At 40.5% G+C, this 16,744-nt stretch overlaps 4 non-coding genes across 4 annotated transcripts; all 4 read left to right on the forward strand.

Annotated features, from left to right (window-relative positions):
- Positions 1 to 393: 393 nt before the first annotated feature.
- On the forward strand, positions 394 to 474 carry trnas-aga (transfer RNA serine (anticodon AGA)). The gene has a single exon. It is a non-coding gene; the product is annotated as a tRNA-Ser (tRNA).
- A 1,124-nt stretch (positions 475 to 1,598) lies between these two features.
- Positions 1,599 to 1,679, forward strand: trnas-aga (transfer RNA serine (anticodon AGA)). The gene has a single exon. It is a non-coding gene; the product is annotated as a tRNA-Ser (tRNA).
- Positions 1,680 to 9,462: 7,783 nt separating this feature from the next.
- trnas-aga (transfer RNA serine (anticodon AGA)) lies at positions 9,463 to 9,544 on the forward strand. The gene has a single exon. It is a non-coding gene; the product is annotated as a tRNA-Ser (tRNA).
- Positions 9,545 to 10,677: 1,133 nt separating this feature from the next.
- On the forward strand, positions 10,678 to 10,750 carry trnak-uuu (transfer RNA lysine (anticodon UUU)). Its single transcript has one exon. It is a non-coding gene; the product is annotated as a tRNA-Lys (tRNA).
- Positions 10,751 to 16,744: the final 5,994 nt, after the last annotated feature.

Genomic DNA, 16,744 nt, shown 5'->3' on the forward strand with positions numbered 1-16,744 from the left:
GGTCTCACACCTTATGAGAGCCTGGATGTCTCAGCTGGTATCAGCCTTTTAATCTGAGGGTCCACGGTTCAAGTCCCTGTTCAGGCGATAGGCTGTCAGTTTACTGGGTGCTCAATCTAGCTTCTCCGTTTCCTTCCAAAATAAATGTTATCTTGCTGTTTGGATGTGACCTCCAAAATGTATAACATCCAAGTTTGGTTTCATCACTATGATATTTAGTTTTAGCTACTGGAGGGCTAGGTGGCAATCGCTCCAAGGAAGTATGACAAAGCTGGCAAAGGTGCTGCTTTGAGAGCAACACTGGCAGCTTTTGCCTGACCAAGCAGTTCTGCCCTTCGCTTGGGCTGTAGTGATTCAACAAGCTAGATAAAAGCTATACTTACCCATTTTCAAGCAGTCGTGGCCGAGTGGTTAAGGCGATGGACTAGAAATCCATTGGGGTTTCCCCGTGCAAGTTTGAATCCTGCTGCTGTACAGCTACTTCCCTTTTGTTTTGGTAGTACGATGGTTAATAAAAAAGTTCTGTGACAATGTTATGAATTTTGAAATGAATTGTGGTCCATGTATGCTTCAGAAGTCTTTTAAAAAGTACATTGCAAGACAGGCAAGCCAAAGGCTTTTTATATTTAGACAGGTCTGAGCAGGTTATATAAGCACAGGGAGAGTGGTGTTCAGTGATCATACAGTGATTAGTACTCTGTTGTGGCTGCAGCAACCCCGGTTCAAATGTCCATACATTTCAGGCGGTAGGAGCTGTGACTTTGGAACCCCCTGATGACTTAGAGGTCTTAAATGGACAGCTCAAGAGTAACTGCTTTATATCAAGTAGAACAACTTGCATGTCAGAGCAAAGAAATGTTGCCTTTCTGCTGGCGTTTTGGAACTTTACTGCTTTATCTTCCACAAGAGAAGACAGTCTCGTGTCAATGCAAAGGTGCTCCACTCAAAGAACTGTTATATGCTCTTTTAGATAAATGAAGCTGAAGTGTGCTCATTATAACATTCGAGTAATAATTACTCTGCTCTCTAGACCACAAAAGATTTGGCAAGCTGCCATAAAGGGATCGCAGCCTTTTTTAGCATTCCCTTCCTGCCAAGAGCAGCCCAATGCTCTCAGTCCTTATTTTTTGTAGAGTTCATGGCAAATTAACTTAGTCAACAAGGTCAAGTGCACATTTTGGCTGGACTGTCTTTATGCTCCTGGGGGTCTCACACCTTATGAGAGCCTGGATGTCTCAGCTGGTATCAGCCTTTTAATCTGAGGGTCCACGGTTCAAGTCCCTGTTCAGGCGATAGGCTGTCAGTTTACTGGGTGCTCAATCTAACTTCTACGTTTCCTTCCAAAATAAATGTTGTCTTGCTGTTTGGATGTGACCTCCAAAATGTATAATATCCAAGTTTAGTTTCATCACTATGATATTTAGTTTTAGCTACTGGAGGGCTAGGTGGCAATCGCTCCAAGGAAGTATGACAAAGCTGGCAAAGGTGCTGCTTTGAGAGCAACACTGGCAGCTTTTGCCTGACCAAGCAGTTCTGCCCTTCGCTTGGGCTGTAGTGATTCAACAAGCTAGATAAAAGCTATACTTACCCATTTTCAAGCAGTCGTGGCCGAGTGGTTAAGGCGATGGACTAGAAATCCATTGGGGTTTCCCCGTGCAAGTTTGAATCCTGCTGCTGTACAGCTACTTCCCTTTTGTTTTGGTAGTACGATGGTTAATAAAAAAGTTCTGTGACAATGTTATGAATTTTGAAATGAATTGTGGTCCATGTATGCTTCAGAAGTCTTTTAAAAAGTACATTGCAAGACAGGCAAGCCAAAGGCTTTTTATATTTAGACAGGTCTGAGCAGGTTATATAAGCACAGGGAGAGTGGTGTTCAGTGATCATACAGTGATTAGTACTCTGTTGTGGCTGCAGCAACCCCGGTTCAAATGTCCATACATTTCAGGCGGTAGGAGCTGTGACTTTGGAACCCCCTGATGACTTAGAGGTCTTAAATGGACAGCTCAAGAGTAACTGCTTTATATCAAGTAGAACAACTTGCATGTCAGAGCAAAGAAATGTTGCCTTTCTGCTGGCGTTTTGGAACTTTACTGCTTTATCTTCCACAAGAGAAGACAGTCTCGTGTCAATGCAAAGGTGCTCCACTCAAAGAACTGTTATATGCTCTTTTAGATAAATGAAGCTGAAGTGTGCTCATTATAACATTCGAGTAATAATTACTCTGCTCTCTAGACCACAAAAGATTTGGCAAGCTGCCATAAAGGGATCGCAGCCTTTTTTAGCATTCCCTTCCTGCCAAGAGCAGCCCAATGCTCTCAGTCCTTATTTTTTGTAGAGTTCATGGCAAATTAACTTAGTCAACAAGGTCAAGTGCACATTTTGGCTGGACTGTCTTTATGCTCCTGGGGGTCTCACACCTTATGAGAGCCTGGATGTCTCAGCTGGTATCAGCCTTTTAATCTGAGGGTCCACGGTTCAAGTCCCTGTTCAGGCGATAGGCTGTCAGTTTACTGGGTGCTCAATCTAACTTCTACGTTTCCTTCCAAAATAAATGTTGTCTTGCTGTTTGGATGTGACCTCCAAAATGTATAATATCCAAGTTTAGTTTCATCACTATGATATTTAGTTTTAGCTACTGGAGGGCTAGGTGGCAATCGCTCCAAGGAAGTATGACAAAGCTGGCAAAGGTGCTGCTTTGAGAGCAACACTGGCAGCTTTTGCCTGACCAAGCAGTTCTGCCCTTCGCTTGGGCTGTAGTGATTCAACAAGCTAGATAAAAGCTATACTTACCCATTTTCAAGTATGTGGCCGAGTGGTTAAGGCGATGGACTAGAAATCCATTGTGGTCTCCCTGCGCAAGTTCGAATCCTGCCGACTACGCCGTTGCTGTTCAGCTGCTTCCCTTTTTTTTGGTGATTACGATGGTTAATAAAAATGTTCTGTGACAATGTTATGAATTTAGAAATGAATTGTGGTCCATGTATGCTTCAGAAGTCTTTTTAAAAGTACATTGCAAGACAGGCAAGCCAAAGGCTTTTTATATTTAGACAGGTCTGAGCAGGCTCTGGACGCACAGGGAGAGTGGTGTTCAGTGATCATACAGTGATTAGTGCTCTGTTGTGACTGCAGCAACCCCGGTTCAAATCTGTGTCATGGAAGTCTTTTTCAATAGACGAAGAAAACTAGCTCATTTAGCTCATTCTGCTGTGTCCTGTGCTTTTCCCATCAAGCCAAAAGAGTACAGTAGTGCAGAAGTGTGTAGTAGTGGCCGAGTTGTTAAGATGACTAGGGTTGCTATCTGTTTTGCTTTTGCTTTATTCTCTTTGTTTAGAGTGTGTGTAACTTAGATTCATTAATTATGAATTAATTGCAATTTATTTGAATGGTGGAAAATACATGGTTCCTGCACGGTCTTTTGTATGGCTTTTCTTGTTATTTGCGTGCAATATTATCCATCAAACACCCTGAATAGCACTCCACATACTCAATGAAACCCATTTATACCACTTACAGCTCATAATACTGTATTATTTGCATTAAAATGATTGACCATGAACCATGTATTTGGCGTCCATTAAATAAGCTGCAGATGGGACCTTTCTTTTGGACTTAGACATTTTTTGAGGAAAAATTGCCACACTCTTTATTTATATGACTTTAATAGCATGTCTATGAAATATTATCAATATAACACCCTGTATAGCACTCAACATATTCAATGGAACCCACTTATGCAACTTACAACTCTTTAAAATGTATAATTAGCTAAAGAATGGCGTTCCATGAACCATGTATTTGCCACCATTCAAATAAATGTTACATGGGCACATCCTTCAAGACAGCAAAAAGACAAAAGTACCCACGTACAATTTATTTGAATGGCGGAAAATACATGGTTCGTGGACGGTCATATGTATGGCTTTTCTTGCTATTTGTATGCAATATTATCCATCAAACACCCTGTATAGCACTCCACATACTCAATGAAACCCATTTGAGCAAGTTACAACTCATAATACTGTATAATTTGCATTAAAATGATTCTCAATGAACCCTGTATTTGAATTCCATTAAATAAGCTGCAGATGGGACCTTCCTTTTGGACTTAGACATTTTTTGAGGAAAAATTGCCACACTCTTTATTTATATGACTTTAGCTGCATGTATATGAAATATTATCAATAAAACACCCTGTATAGCACTCAAGATACTCAATGGAACCCATTTATGCAACTTACATCTCAAAATATTGTATATTTCGCAAAAAAAAATGACTGTCCACGAACACTGTATTTGAATTCCATTAAATAAGCTGCAGATGGTACCTTCCTTTTGGACTTAGACATTTTTTGAGGAAAAATTGCCACACTTTTTATTTATATGACTTTAGTAGCAAGCATATGAAACATTATCAATAAAACACCCTGTATAGCACTCAACATACTCATTGGTACCCACTTATGCAGCATAAAACTCTCATTTATGCAACTTACATCTCAAAATATTGTATATTTTGCTAAAATATGACTGTGTACGAACCACGTATTTGCCAACATTCAAATAAATTGTACGGGGCTTCGCTATGGACCGCACCATATATGATGCGGGCAGTAGTGAGAATTGACAGCCAGATTCTAAGTCCAGCGAGGGCGGGTATCCCGGGGGCGCCCCGGGGGACCGTGCTAGGAGTGCATTTCGGAGCATTTGGAGTAAACTGGTATAGGTGTGTGGGGAGATTTTTCGGGGGCCCATGGCAGGCTTGGGGTCAGGCCTTAGGGATATAGGGATAAAAACCACCACACTCATGTGGGATTGCCATAACTTTTACCGGGAATGTGGCAGTGGCACGAAACCGAGTCCTCCCCCCATTTTCGAGGGCGCTCTTTCCAATGGCGTCTCTCCGAGGTCGGCAAGTGCCTCAACCTGATTGGCCCTATTAAGAATTGCCATTTACGTCTTACAGACTCGGCACCAAGTTGATTGGTACTGGCCTCTATATGACTTTAGTAGCATGTATATGAAACATTATAAATAATACACCCTGTATAACACTTAACATACTCAATGTAACCCACTTAAGCAACTTACAACTCTTTAAAATGTATAATTAGCTAAAAAAAGGCTGTCCACGAACCATATATTTGCCACCATTCAAATAAATTGAATGTGGGCACTTCCTACAAGACAGCAAAAAGACAAAAGTGCCCACGTGCAATTTATTTGAATGGTGGAAATTACATGGTTCGTGGACGGTCATTTGTATGGCTTTTCTAGCTCTTTGCATGCAAAATTATCAATAAATCATCAAGAATATCACTCAGAATAATCAATGGAACCCATTTATGCAACTTACATCTCAAAATATTGTATAATTTGCTGAAAAATGACAGTCCACGAACCATGTATTTGCCACCATTCAAATAAATTGTACGTGGGCACTTCCTACAAGACGGCACAAAAGTGCCCACGTGCAATTTATTTGAATGGTGGAAAATACATGGTTCGTGGACGGTCATTTGTATGGCTTTTCTAGCTATTTGCATGCAAAATTATCAATAAATCATCAAGAATATCACTCAAAATCATCAATGGAACCCATTTATGCAACTTACATCTCAAAATATTGTATATTTTGCTAAAAAATTACTGTGCACGAACCACGTATTTGCCAGCATTCAAATAAATTGTACGGGGCTTCGCTATGGACCGCACCAACCTTTGTCGGGAAGGTGGCAGAGGCACAAAACCGAGTCCTACGCCCTCATTTTCGAGGGCACTCTTTCCAATGGCGTCTCTCCGAGGTCGGCAAGTGCCTCAACCTGATTGGCCCTCGTAAGAATTGCCATTTACGTCATACAGACTTGGCACCAAGTCGATTGGTACTGGCCTCTATATGACTTTAGTAGCATGTATATGAAACATTATCAATAAAACACCCTGTATAGCACTCAACATACTCAATGGAAACCACTTATGCAACTTACAACTCTTTAGAATGTATAATTTGCTAAAAAATGGCTGTTCACCAACCATGTATTTGCCACCATTCAATTAAATTGTGTATGGGCACTTCCTGTGTGACCTGGTGAAAATAACCTTAAATTTTATGCAAAGACCTAGGGGCTTCGAGTACTTCATCTTTGTGCTCTCATAAACAACGTATTTAAAAATTAGTGTCCCTCAGATATTGGAAAGTACTTTATAAAATATCAAGAAAAATATTAAGGAAAAATAACTGTCGCTTTTCATTCACAAGTCAGCCAATTAAGCACTTAATGAAGTCATTCAGACTTCAAACTTTGCCCACTTACAAAGGGACCCCTGAGAAGCTATAGATTTCAAATTGGAGTCATTTGGAGCTTTCTGAAGGGTGTCCATGAAACACCTTTTGATACTTATTAAGCACCTACGGCCTCCAAGTTCTAGATCCTGATTTTGGGGCCCCTGATGGTCGAGTATCTCAAATTTCAAGGTCCTGTGACTTTTTGAACCCCCTTTTCTAGACGGCCCACTTGACCATTAAAGCAATGCAATTCCATAGGTGTTTTCGTGGACCGCCTTAAATTAGGTGCTAAGACCTGGGGGCTTCGAATGCTTCATCGTAGGGCCCTTAGTAACAACATATTACATATTATAAAGCCGTGTCCCTCAGAGTTTGGGAAGCACTTTATAAAAAAATCAAGAAAAATATTAAAACAAAAATAACTGTCACTTTACGTGAACAAGTCAGCCAACTGAGCACTTAACGAAAACATTCAGACTTCAAACTTTGCACACTGTCTAAAGGTCCCCCGAGAAGCTCTAGATTTCAAATTGGAGTCATTTGGAGATTTCTGAGGGGATAAATTGCAGGTGGAACTTTTCTAGAAAGTTCCTGCAGCCCCCAAATTTTACACGGTGGTAGCCCGATGACCCTCGAAAGACATATCGAGAGCATGAGACTCTGGAAAAAAGGAAAAGTATTTTTGACAGTTTATGCAAGATTCTCACACACAGGCCTCTTGCACTCATAGCTTGACAGAGCCTATTGAGATAGATAAGAGACAACTAGGGTAGGGTTTGTGTGTACGCTCAGGAAGGATATAGACACCCCAAATATTAGGGCCCGATTAGGGGGCCCCTGACAGTCGAGGATCTCAAATTGCAAGGTCCTGAGGCCTTCGTAACCCTCTTTTCTAGACGGCCCACTTGACCATTAATCCAATGCAATTTCATAGGTGTTTCGTGGACCACCTTAAATTAGGTGCTAAGACTTGTGAGCTTCGAGTGCTTCATTGTAGGGCCCTTAGAAACAACATATTAAAAAGCCATGTCCCTCAGAGTTTTGGAAGTTCTTTAAAAAAAACAAGAATGTATTATAGAAAAATTTCACTTTTCATTCACAAGTCACCCAATTAAGCACTTAACGAAGCCATTCAGACTTCAAACTTTGCACACTGTCTAAGGGGCCCCTGAAAAGCTCTAGATTTCAAATTGGAGTCATTTGGAGCTTTCTGAGGGGTGTCCACAAAACACCTATAGAAATGAATGGAATAAATTGCAGGTGGAACTTTTCTAGAAAAGTCCTGCAGCCCCCAAATTTCACACGGTGGTAGCCCGATGACCCTCGAAATACATATCGAGAGCACGAGGCTCTAGAAAAGAGTAATAGTATTTTTGACAGTTTATGCAAGATTCACACACTGGCCTCTTGCACTCACAGCCTGACAGAGCCTTTTGAGTTAGATTAGAGACAACTATGGTAGGGTTTGGATGTACGCTCAGGAAGCATCTAGACACCCCAAATTTTAAGGCCCAACTAGGGGGCCCCTGACGGTCGAGGATCTCAAATTTCAAGGTCCTGAGTCCTTCTGAACCCCCTTTGCTTGACGGCCCACTTGACCATTAAAGCATTGTAATTCCATAGGTGTTTCGTGCACCGCCTTAAATTAGGTGCTAAGACCTGGGGGCTTCGAATGCTTCATCGTAGGGCCCTTAGAAACAACATATTAAAAAGCTGTGTCCCTCAGAGTTTGGGAAGTACTTTAAAAAATCAGGACAAATATTAAGGAAAAATAACTGTCACTTTTCATTCACAAGTCAGCCAATTAAGCACTTAACGAAGTCATTCAGACTTCAAACTTTGCACACTGTCTAAGGGGCCCCTGAGAAGCTATAGATTTCAAATTGGAGTCATTTGGAGCTTTCTGAGGGGTGTCCACAAAACACCTATAGAAATGAATGGAATAAATTGCAGGTGGAACTTTTCTAGAAAAGTCCTGCAGCCCCCAAATTTCACACGGTGGTAGCCCGATGACCCTCGAAATACATATCGAGAGCACGAGGCTCTAGAAAAGAGTAATAGTATTTTTGACAGTTTATGCAAGATTCACACACTGGCCTCTTGCACTCACAGCCTGACAGAGCCTTTTGAGTTAGATTAGAGACAACTATGGTAGGGTTTGGATGTACGCTCAGGAAGCATCTAGACACCCCAAATTTTAAGGCCCAACTAGGGGGCCCCTGACGGTCGAGGATCTCAAATTTCAAGGTCCTGAGTCCTTCTGAACCCCCTTTGCTTGACGGCCCACTTGACCATTAAAGCATTGTAATTCCATAGGTGTTTCGTGCACCGCCTTAAATTAGGTGCTAAGACCTGGGGGCTTCGAATGCTTCATCGTAGGGCCCTTAGAAACAACATATTAAAAAGCTGTGTCCCTCAGAGTTTGGGAAGTACTTTAAAAAATCAGGACAAATATTAAGGAAAAATAACTGTCACTTTTCATTCACAAGTCAGCCAATTAAGCACTTAACGAAGTCATTCAGACTTCAAACTTTGCACACTGTCTAAGGGGCCCCTGAGAAGCTATAGATTTCAAATTGGAGTCATTTGGAGCTTTCTGGAGGGTGTCCCCGAAACACCTATAGAAATGAATGGAATAAATTGTTCTTGGGATGCACCCTGGCAGCGTGCCCAGAGGTCCCAGAGACCCCAAATTTCACGCGCTGACATGTCGAGTTTTGACAAATTAACTTAGTCAAAAGGTCAAGTGCACATTTTGGCTAGACTGTCTTTATGCTCCTGGGGGTCTGACACCTTATGAGAGCCTGGATGTCTCAGCTGGTATCAGCCTTTTAATCTGAGGGTCCACGGTTCAAGTCCCAGTTCAGGCGATAGGCTGTCAGTTTACTGGGTGCTCAATCTAACTTCTACATTTCCTTCCAAAATAAATGTTGTCTTGCTGTTTGGATGTGACCTCCAAAATGTATAATATCCAAGCTTAGTTTCATCGCTATGATATTTAGTTTTAGCTACTGGAGGGCTAGGTGGCAATCACTCCAAGGAAGTATGACAAAGCTGGCAAAGGTGCTGCTTTGAGAGCAACACTGGCAGGTTTTGCCTGACCAAGCAGTTCTGCCCTTTGCTTGGGCTGTACTGATTCAACAAGCTAGATAAAAGCTATACTTACCCATTTTCAAGTAGTCGTGGCTGAGTGGTTAAGGCGATGGACTAGAAATCCATTGGGGTCTACTCGCGCAAGTTCGAATCCTGCTGACTACGCCGTTAATGTTCGGTTGCTTTCCTTTTTTTGGGTATTATGATGGTTAATAAAAAAGTTCTGTGACGATGTTATGAATTTAGAAATGAATTGTGGTCCATGTATGCTTCAGAAGTCTTTATAAAAGTACATTGCAAGACAGGCAAGCCAAAGGCTTTTTATATATAGACAGGTCTGAGCAGGCTACAGAAGCACAGGGAGAGTGGTGTTCAGTGATCATACAGTGATTAGTACTCTGTTGTGACTGCAGCAACCCCGGTTCAAATCTGTGTCATGGAAGTCTTTTTCAATAGACGAAGAAAACTAGCTCATTTTGCCACTTTTGCTCATGCCAACCTTTCAACTGAGTGTGTGTTCCCTCAAGCTCTGCTGTGTCCTGTGCTTTACCCATCAAGCCAAAAGAGTACAGTAGTGCAGAAGTGTGTAGTAGTGGCCGAGTTGTTAAGATGACTAGGGTTGCTATCTGTTTTGCTTTTGCTTTATTCTCTTTGTTTAGAGTGTGTGTAACTTAGATTCATTAATTATGCCTTTGGCCGTGTCTTTGTACAAGATACTTTTTTTCAATTTCACTTGCTGACCCGCGTCTCGTTTCGAGCCTGAAGTGGGCACTGTTCCAAAAGGCCCAAGTCATCCCTTAAGTTGTCCATACATTTCAGGCGGTAGGAGCTGTGGCTTTGGAACCCCCTGATGACTTAGAGGTCTTAAATAGACAGCTCAAGAGTAACTGCTTTATATCAAGTAGAAAAAATGGATATCAGAGCAATGAAATGTTGCCTTTCTGCTGGCGCTTTGGAACATGACTGCTTTATCTTCCACAAGAGAAGAAAGTCTCGTGTCAATGCAAAGGTGCTCCACTCAAAGAACTGTTATGTGCTCTTTTAGATAAATGAAGCTGAAGTGTGCTCATTATAACATTCGAGTAATAATTACTCTGCTCTCTAGACCACAAAAGATTTGGCAAGCTGCCATAAAGGGATCGCAGCCTTTTTTAGCATTCCCTTCCTGCCAAGAGCAGCCCAATGCTCTCAGACCTTATTTTTTGTAGAGTTCATGGCAAATTAACTTAGTCAACAGGTCAAGTGCACATTTTGGCTGGACTGTCTTTATGTTCCGGGGGGTCATACACCTTCTGAGAGCCCGGATAGCTCAGCCGGTAGAGCATTAGACTTTTAATCTGAGGGTCCAGGGTTCAAGTCCCTGTTTGGGCGATAGTTTGTCAGTTTACTGGGTGCTCAATCTAGCTTCTCCATCCCTTCCAAATTATATGTCCTCTTGCTCTTTGGATGTGTTTAGTTTTAGCTACTGGAGGGCTAGGTGGCAATCTCTCCAAGGAAGTATGACAAAGCTGGCAAAGGTGCTGCTTTGAGAGCAACACTGGCAGCTTTTGCCTGACCAAGCAGTTCTGCCCTTTGCTTGGGCTGTAGTGATTCAACAAGCTAGATAAAAGCTATACTTACCCATTTTCAAGCAGTCGTGGCCGAGTGGTTAAGGCGATGGACTAGGTATCCGTTGGGGTTTCCCCGTGCAAGTTTGAATCCTGCTGCTGTACAGCTACTTTCCTTTTTTTTTTGGTATTACGATGGTTAATAAAAAAGTTCTGTGACAATGTTATGAATTTTGAAATGAACTGTGGTCCATGTATGCTTCAGACGTCTTTTAAAAAGTACATTGCAAGACAGGCAAGCCAAAGGCTTTTTATATTTAGACAGGTCTGAGCAGGTTATATAAGCACAGGGAGAGTGTTTTTCAGTGATCATACAGTGATTAGTACTCTGTTGTGGCTGCAGCAACCCCGGTTCAAATGTCCATACATTTCAGGCGGTAGGAGCTGTGACTTTGGAACCCCCTGATGACTTAGAGGTCTTAAATAGACAGCTCAAGAGTAACTGCTTTATATCAAGTAGAACAACTTGCATATCAGAGCAATGAAATGTTGCCTTTCTGCTGGCGTTTTGGAACTTTACTGCTTTATCTTCCACAAGAGAAGACAGTCTTGTGTCAATGCAAAGGTGCTCCACACAAAGAACTGTTATATGCTCTTTTAGATAAATGAAGCTGAAGTGTGCTCAGTATAACATTCGAGTAATAATTACTCTGCTCTCTAGACCACAAAAGATTTGGCAAGCTGCCATAAAGGGATCGCAGCCTTTTTTAGCATTCCCTTCCTGCCAAGAGCAGCCCAATGCTCTCAGTCCTTAATTTTTTGCTATCTGTCTTGCTTTTGCTTAATTCTCTTTGTTTAGAGTGTGTGTAACTTAGATTCATTAATTATGCCTTTGGCCGTGTCTTTGTACAAGATACTTTTTTTCAATTTCACTTGCTGACCCGCGTCTCGTTTCGAGCCTGAAGTGGGCACTGTTCCAAAAGGCCCAAGTCATCCCTTAAGTTGTCCATACATTTCAGGCGGTGGGAGCTGTGGCTTTGGAACCCCCTGATGACTTAGAGGTCTTAAATAGACAGCTCAAGAGTAACTGCTTTATATCAAGTAGAAAAAATGGATATCAGAGCAATGAAATGTTGCCTTTCTGCTGGCGCTTTGGAACATGACTGCTTTATCTTCCACAAGAGAAGAAAGTCTCGTGTCAATGCAAAGGTGCTCCACTGAATGAACTGTTATGTGCTCTTTTAGATAAATGAAGCTGAAGTGTGCTCATTATAACATTCGAGTAATAATTACTCTGCTCTCTAGACCACAAAAGATTTGGCAAGCTGCCATAAAGAGATCGCAGCCTTTTTTAGCATTCCCTTCCTGCCAAGAGCATCCCAATGATCTCAGTCCTTACAGTAGGAAAGTAGTAAGGACGGGAGGTCCTCGGAGCGCTTATTCGGTAGCTCCGTCGACGCTTGTTCGTGGACGCCGCGTGACGCCCCCTAGATGATTTTTGCCGACGCGCAGCGCTGCTCGGGGCTGCGCCCCAAGGTGGCCGGGCTATGAGCATTCAAAAATTGAAAGCATTTACATGCAGTCCTGCATCCGACCACTGGGTGGCGCCACCACGTCCCACCTCAGGCTTTTTGCAGTGGGCTCCCTCTCCATTCAAATAAACCACAGGTGGGCTCTTTTTTGGGGGAAGGTGGGGGCTGACCACGAAAACCCTATAGGGCCAAATGTCCATCAACATACTAAAGGTACATTTCCAATTTATTGTATTGGTCTATTGTGTCCACCAACATATTAAATGTCTATTTCAAATTTATTGTATTGATGTATTCAATCTAAGTCCACCAACACACTAAAGGTCCATTTCCAATATACTGTATTGGTCTATTGTGTCCATCAACATACTAAATGTCCATTTCCAATATATTATATTGGTGTATTCACTCTAAGTCCATCAACATATTAAATGTCCATTTCCAATTTATTGTATTGGTCTACTGTGTCCACCAACATACTAAATGTCCATTTTCAATGTATTGTTTTGGTCTATTGTGTCCACCAACATATTAAATATCCATTTCCAATGTATTTTATTGGTCTATTGTGTCCACCAACATACTAAATGTCCATTTTCAATTTATTATAATGGTCTATTACCCTTCCACCAACATACTAAATGTCCATTTCCAATTTATTGTATTGAGCTATTACCCCTGTGTCCACCAACATACTAAATGTCCATTTCAGATTTATTGTATTGGTCTATTGTGTCCACCAACATACTAAATGTCCATTTTTAATTTATTATAATGGTCTATTACCCCTGTGTCCACCAACATACTAAAGGTCCATTTTCAATTTATTGTATTGGTCTATTGTGTCCACCAACATATTAAATATCCATTTCCAATGTATTTTATTGGTCTATTGTGTCCACTAACATACTAAATGTCCATTTACAATTTATCCTATTGGTCTATTACCCCTGTGTACACCAACATATTAAATGTCCATTTCCAATTTATTATAATGGTTTATTACCCTAAGTCCACCAACATAACAAAGGTCCATTTCCTATATATTGTATTGGTCTATTACCCTTGTGTCCACCAACATACTAAAGGTCCATTTTCAAATTATGATAATGGTCTATTACCCTAAGTCCACCAACATACTAAAGGTCCATTTCCAATTTATTGTATTGGTCCATTGTGTCCACCAACATACTAAATGTCCATTTTCAATTTATTATAATGGTCTATTACCCTAAGTCCACCAAAAAACTAAATGTCCATTTCCAATTTATTGTATTGGTCTATTACCCCTGTGTCCACCAACATACTAAATGTCCATTTCAAATTTATTGTATTGATGTATTCACTCTAAGTCACCAACATACTAAATGTCCATTTCCAATATATTGTATTGGTCTATTACCCCTGTGTCCACCAACATACTAAAGGTCCATTTTCAATTTATGATAATGGTCTATTACCCTAAGTCCACCAACATACTAAAGGTCTATTTCCAATATATTGTATTGGTCTATTAACCCTGTGTCCACCAACATACTAAATGACAATTTCCAGTTAATAGTGTTGGTATATTGTGTCCACCAACATAACAAATGTCCATTTCCAATATATTGTATTGGTGTATTAAATCTAAGTCCACCTACATACTAAAGGTCCATTTCCAATTTATTGTATTGGTCTATTACCCCTGTGTCCACCAACATAATAAAGGTCAATTTCCAATTTATTGTATTGGTCTATTGTGTCAACCAACATATTAAATGTCCATTTTCAATTTATTATAATGGTCTATTACCCTAAGTCCAACAACATACTAAATGTCCATTTCCAATTTATTGTATTGGTCTACTACCCCTGTGTCCACCAACATACTAAAGGTCCATTTCCAATTTATTGTATTGGTCTATTGTGTCCACCGACATACTAAATATCCATTTTCAATTTATTATAATGGTCTATTACCCTAAATCCACCAACATACTAAATGTCCATTTCAAATTTATTGTACTGGTCTATTACCCCTGTGTCCACCAACATACTAAAGGTCCATTTCCAATTTATTGTATTGGTCTATTGTCTCCACCAACATATTTAATGTCCATTTCCAATTTATTGTATTAATGAATTTAATCTAAATCCACCAATATACTAAATGTTCATTTCCAATGTATTATATTTGTCTATTACCCCTGTCTCCACCAACACATTAAATGTCCATTTCCAATTTATTGTATTGATGTATTTAATCTAAGTCCACCAACATACTAAAGGTCCATTTCCAATATATTTTATTGGTGTATTCACTCTAAGTCAACCAACATACTAAATGTCCATTTCCAATTTATTGTATTAATGTATTTAATCTAAGTCCACCAACATACTAAAGGTCCATTTCCAATATATTTTATTGGTGTATTCACTCTAAGTCAACCAACATATTAAAGGTCCATTTCCAATTTCTTATATTGGTCTATTACCCCTGTGTCCACAAACATAATAAATGTCCATTTCCAATTTATTGTATTGGTGTAAAAACCCTAGTCCACCAACATACTAAATGTCCATTTTCAATTTATTGTATAGGTCTATTACCCCTAAGTCCACCAATATACTAAATGTCCATTTTCTGGGATGAGCACAGAAGTACCAGTTTCAACTTCCTAGCTAAACCCAGAGCTGAGATGTGCAAGTCCCACGTACAATTTATCACATTCAAAATTTTAGGTGGTTTGTGGACAGTAAAATTCTGAGGTTTTGAAGGGTATATGCTGTACAGGGGGCATCATAGAGTCATCTAAATGTGATTTTGTTTCATACATTTTATCCTGGAGTTATGAAAATGATGTCCACCAAACACCTATTTAAGTCCATTAGATAGATTGTAAGTGGGATGGACCACGGGCAATTTATTTGCATTGCCTGAAATAGTCACTTGGTGAACATCTGTTTTTAATGTGTGGGATAGGTTAATTCACTGAATATCACATTTAGGTGACTGTATGACACCCCCTGAACAATATACACCCTTCAAAACCTCAAAATTCGACTGTCCACGAACCACCTAAAATTTTGAATGGGATAAATTGTAACTGGTTCCTCTGGCCGTATACCCAAGCCGGGAACAGTGAGGGTCTCTGGCTTGAAAACGTTGCCGAGCACCCTGGATGTCAAAAAAGTGATGTTGAAAAATATTTTGTTGAAAAAATGACTAAGTATTTATGGGAGAGGGTGTCAGAACCAGACCCTCCGCCGAACCATCTGAGGCCGAGAGGGTGCACCTTGGTGGGCATAAAGCAGCTCTATGTACTGCCTGGATGTCAAAAAAGTGATGTTGAAAAATGTTGGGTTGAAAAAATGATTAAGTAAATTTGGGAGAGGGTGTAAGAACCAGACCCTCTGCCGAATCGGCCGAGAGGGTGCACCTTGGTGGGCATAAAGCAGCTCTATGTACTGCCTGGATGTCAAAAAAGTGATGTTGAAAAAAATTTTGGTTGAAAAAATGACTAAGTAATTTCGGGAGAGGGTGTAAGAACCAGACCCTCCGCTGAACCAGCCGAGGCCGAGAGGGTGCACCTTGGTGGGCATAAAGCAGCTCTATGTACTTCCTGGATGTCAAAAAAGTGATGTTGAATTTTTTTTTTCTGATTTAATTGATGTCCATGGGGAAGGGTCAGGTTCAATTGATTTAAATGGGGAGACAGTGTATATGACCTTATACGAGCTGTGTGACACCTCTGGGCATGAAAAAATAGCACAAAGTGCCTGGAATAAAAAGCATTTTGTGTAAAATAACTAAGTCAGTGCAGTCTGGATGAGCTTTTGATCCATGTTGACCGTGAGAGTGACTGTAACCGAGGAGGGTGTGTGTGTCACCGCATTGACAACTTGCCCCAGGCCCCTGGAGGTGCTGAAACAACAGGTAAGTATGGTGATTTATCCTAGCAGGTGCACTTGAGCTCCAAAGGGACAGTGTCAGTGTGCTCTTCTCATTCTCCTCTCTCTATGGTGTGACTTTTGAGAGAATCAGAGAAAGTACAAAAATTTCACGGCAAAAATTGAAACTGTCTGTGATTTTTTTATAAAACATACACATTTTTAAGCACTTTTGAACAGTGCAATTCTCAATATGTCAACTATGTATGTATGTATGTATGTATGTATGTATGTATGTATCTATCTATCTATCTATCTATCTATCTATCTACCTATCTATATGACTTTAATATCATTTTTATTGCATGTATGTAACTAACAACTCTCTGAAATGTTTATTTATCGAAGAAATG

The sequence above is a fragment of the Myxocyprinus asiaticus genome, chromosome 5, assembly GCF_019703515.2.
Source record: "Myxocyprinus asiaticus isolate MX2 ecotype Aquarium Trade chromosome 5, UBuf_Myxa_2, whole genome shotgun sequence".
Taxonomy (NCBI): Eukaryota; Metazoa; Chordata; class Actinopteri; order Cypriniformes; family Catostomidae; genus Myxocyprinus; species Myxocyprinus asiaticus.